The 4,369-nt window shown below is 37.1% G+C and overlaps 1 pseudogene; it reads left to right on the top strand.

The window, feature by feature from the left end:
• Positions 1-580: 580 nt before the first annotated feature.
• On the top strand, positions 581-2,096 carry LOC122057152 (annotated as a pseudogene).
• The last annotated feature ends 2,273 nt before the right edge of the window (positions 2,097-4,369 follow it).

Here is a 4,369-nt window from a genome sequence, read left to right as displayed (position 1 = left end):
CTAAATACACATATAAAGGTGTCATTGGCAATCTCTTTATAGATATACCCTACAACTAAATAATGTTGGATCCCATGAGTAATTCCTTTTATTCCGTGAATAAATAAAGTAATGAAAATTCTATCCTTTATTTTTTAAATTAAAAAAGAAGTCCACGACATCAATATGCAGATGCTTATATGTATCATCTAAGATGGACGTTGACCATGACGAAGGGAAAGGATTAAAGGGGTACCTTAAGGTACAAGGTGAGGAAGAAGACTCGAAACCGTGACTTTGAGCCTTCAGTGTACTGGTAAGACACTAACCAATTGTACAAGCAATTGTCTTCATATGACTAATTCTTGGAACTTTTCTTCACAAGATTCACAACATGGCAAGATGCTTGCACGCAGAGACCAATGGCATGAAAATTGAAGCAAAATGCAATTCAGCTCAAGACCTGAAAAACTACATATAATCACTAAATCGTTTCTTTCTCATTTGTGATTTGTTCCCTTCCTTGAAACACTATGCCTCCAAATTCTCTACTACACTCTACAAATATTTAAACCATCTCTCATTTGTGTAGAGAGCTCTAATGGGGGTCTGGTTCATCCTCTTCCTTTCTCTCTGTCTTTGCTTAGCCCTCAAATCCTTCCTCCATCTCTCCTCCCATGGCAGACCCAAACAAACAAAACTCTCCAGGCCCTCTTAGAAGTACCTATAATTGGTAACTTCGTATGGCTTTACAAACCCGTAACTGAAATTGAATCAGTCCTCCAAAACCTCCTTAACAAGTATGGCCCAATCATAACCCTCCATGTTGGCTCTCGCCCAGCCATCTTCATCACAAATCACTCTCTCGCCCATAATGCCCTTGTAGAGAACAGCGCCGCCTTCACCGACCGCCCACCAACCAGCAGCGTTTCCAGGCGAATCATTACTAGTAACCAACACAACATCAACACTGCTGCCTATGGGCCTCTGTGGCGAGTCCTCCATCCTTCTTAAGGTTAAATCCTATTCTCATGCCCGCAAATGGGTATTGGAAATCCTCAAGGAAAGGCTCAGATTCCATGGTGAATCTGGTGAGCCTGTGCGTGTAATGGCTACCTTTCAGTACGTTATGTTCTGTTTACTGGTTTTCATGTGCTTTGGGGAAAAACTTGATGAAAAGGTCATCAGAGAAATCGAAGATGTAGAGAGAACCTTACTTGTTAGTTTCCGCTTCTTCAGTGTTCTTGCGTTCTTCCCTACATTGGGGAAAATCTTTTTCAGAAATCGTTGGCAGAAATTGCTTGATATGCGTCAGAGACAGGTTTCTTTCTTTGGCGCTCTAATTAGAGCCCGAAAGGAGAAGAAGAAAGTGAACCCAGATGAATTCTTCGTCTCTTACATCGATACAATGTTCAATCTTCAAATCCCAGATGATCATGAGGGGAACGAAAGCTCACAGAACAAGAAATTGTGACTCTTTGTTCAGAGTTTCTAAATGCTGGTACATAGTCTACAGACACAACATCTACTGCTCTTCAATGGATCATGGCTAATCTGGTGAAGCACCAAGAAATCCAAGAAAATCTGTATTCTGAAATCAAAGGAGTTGTTGGTACAGGTGAAGAAGAGATCAAAGAAGAAGATTTGGGGAAGATGCCATACTTGAAAGCTGCGATTTTGGAAGGTCTAAGGAGACACCCACCAGGCCACTTTGTGTTGTCACATGCTGTCACTGAAGATGTTGTGTTGGATGGCCATGTTATACCAAAGAATGCTGAAGTGAATTTCATGGTTGCAGACATGGCATTGGTTCCCAATGTTTGGGAAGAGCCAATGGAGTATAAGCCAGAGAGGTTCTTGGGTGATAAAGGGGAAGTGGCTGATATCAGAGGGAATAGGGAGATTAAGATGATGCCATTTGGTGCTGAGAGGAGGAGGATTTGTCCCGCACTTGGGTTAGCTGTGCTGCATCCGGAGTTTTTTTTGTAGCAAATTTGATCAGAGATTACAAATGGACGGCTGTTGAGGGAGTTGGTGTTGACTTGTCAGAGAAGTCAGAGTTCACAACTCTCATGAAGAATCCATTGCAAGCCCACATCTCTCCAAGGGTGAAATAAGAGATTCTCATCAATATCATTGAAACCAAAATATATTATAATAAAAGGAAAAAATTAAGATTACAAATTTTTTTCACACCTTAGGTGATCAATAAGAAAATTTCTTTAAGTTTTCAAACCTTTTGTGTTTCTTTGTTTCTACATATTTAAGTCATTGATATATAAAATAGACTTGTTATAATAAAATAATTTTGTCTTTATTGTGTATCTTTTCTCATTTTCTCCTTATAATCATGCATTAACAGAGTTTCTAAATTTTTACCAGTTCTCTATTTCGCATATGAGAAAAGTTTGGCCACATTAACATTGTGCCAGAAGTGTGTCTGCCTTTCTCCTTCCCCTTCTCCCCTCCCACCTGGAAATGTCCCTTGCCCCATCCCAGCCCTCCCTCCCCTCTATTGGATGAGCTGCCCAACCTCCTCATTTCTTATATATCTCTTTTTTATGATGTCAAAGGGGGGAGTAAAAGGTATAATCTTTGAAATAATGTTGAAAATGTGTTATCTTAGGAGATAGCAATTGGTATAAAGAGAATAATATACATATATTGGGGAGCATTTGGTAAACTAACCATGATATATTAACATAGCCTAATTGCTCAGAGTACTCTGACTTATAAAAATGTGTTACCAAACACAACTTGTGCGCTTTCACCAAAGAAAAAAAAAAGGATAATTCGTGGGCTCATATGATTACTCACATATTTGCTTAAATTGTAATATATGTTTGAATTATAAGTTTGAATTCTTATCATATATTGTTAAGCTATCATGATCAATTCAAAATGATGTACGGGTAGTATCTTGAATAACATCTAGTTGTGGTTTCATAAGTTTAGGGAAAACTTCAATGCATCAAAAAGGAGAGAATGTTAACTTTGAGTTATTTAACTTGGCATAATGAGTAAAATTATTTTGATGATGATAAACATGAACACCAAAGTTGAACTGGATGTATCAAGAAACCATTGTTTGAAGTAATGTTGAATCTAACGATCATAAAATAAAGCTTCACTCCACCAAATCTGTTAGATGGGCAATCGGTATAAATCCAACAGCTATAAATAATAAGTTTTTTCTACCGCTATGAATGTAGATATAAATATGGACTTTCATTACTCCTCTCTATGAATCCTTTCGAAGCATTAATGCATGCACTAACCTAGCAAAGGGCCAATAGGTGGAGGACATGATTCTAAGTATCGCTATTGAATCACCCGTCTTTGGTGATCTGCATCGGTTTTGATGACTATTCAATTTCAATACCTATCTGACACCATATTGATTGAACGGCACAGACAAGGGGTAAAAAGTCAAAATATTTTTTTAAGATAAACAGGGATATTTCTGTCTGATATAGCGATCTAATACTGATCCATTCTTATACCGTAATAGTTTTGGGGATGAACAATACCCATTACGATACCATGCTTTAAAACCATGGTGGAGTTCTTCATCTTGTAAACCCAGTACCCTAGACAGATGATTGCCCATTGTACTTTGATTTGTATATTTGCCTATCAAGTGGGTTGTAATCTTGAGTTGAACACTGAGTCTAGTTTTTAAAAACTCAATAAAACTCCTTTGTCAAACTCAAAATAAATATATTAAACTCCTTTCAGAGAGTGTTTTAAGGTTGTTGGTGGTAAGCCCAAGAAACATTAGGTTTGAGCCGAAACTCTTAGCTTTTTCTAATCCTGGAAAAACGTTGTGAAGCTTGATCGAGTTGATCATTTTAATGGTGTCTCTTGGTAGTAGATGTAGATAAATTGCCGAACCACTCTATATCTTTTGTATCTTTTATCAACTTTCAATCCCCTTTTCAATTACTCTCTATCACATATTTCTTTAATTTTAAAGCCTCATGTGGTTCATCGAGTTGTCTTGGATAGGCTAAGCTATTAATTGACATTTATATTTTCATACCTAATTTAACCCCTTCTTCTAAGGTTGTCTTATCCAACAGTCATTATCAAGGAGTTATTATCAATTTGGTAGACCATCACTTAGGTGCTCACATTTATTCATCGACAAATTATATTTATTGATCATTATGGAGTATAGGGCAAAAAATCTTATATGTCAACAATCTCTTGGTGATGGAAAAACCTAAATATGATAGAACCTTTGAAACTCCTCCCTAACTAGTGCCAAGTTAGATAACTCCAACTAAAGTTTCTAACATTACAATTGGAACTTATAAAACTACAACTAGATTATATATTTTATGTACCATTTCTATCATTTTGAAGGGTCCTTGATAGCTCAACACCA

The sequence above is a fragment of the Macadamia integrifolia genome, chromosome 12, assembly GCF_013358625.1.
Source record: "Macadamia integrifolia cultivar HAES 741 chromosome 12, SCU_Mint_v3, whole genome shotgun sequence".
NCBI lineage: Eukaryota > Viridiplantae > Streptophyta > Magnoliopsida > Proteales > Proteaceae > Macadamia > Macadamia integrifolia.
The sequence above is the reverse complement of the archived record's forward strand: the minus strand, read 5'-3'. Positions and strand labels throughout refer to the sequence as shown.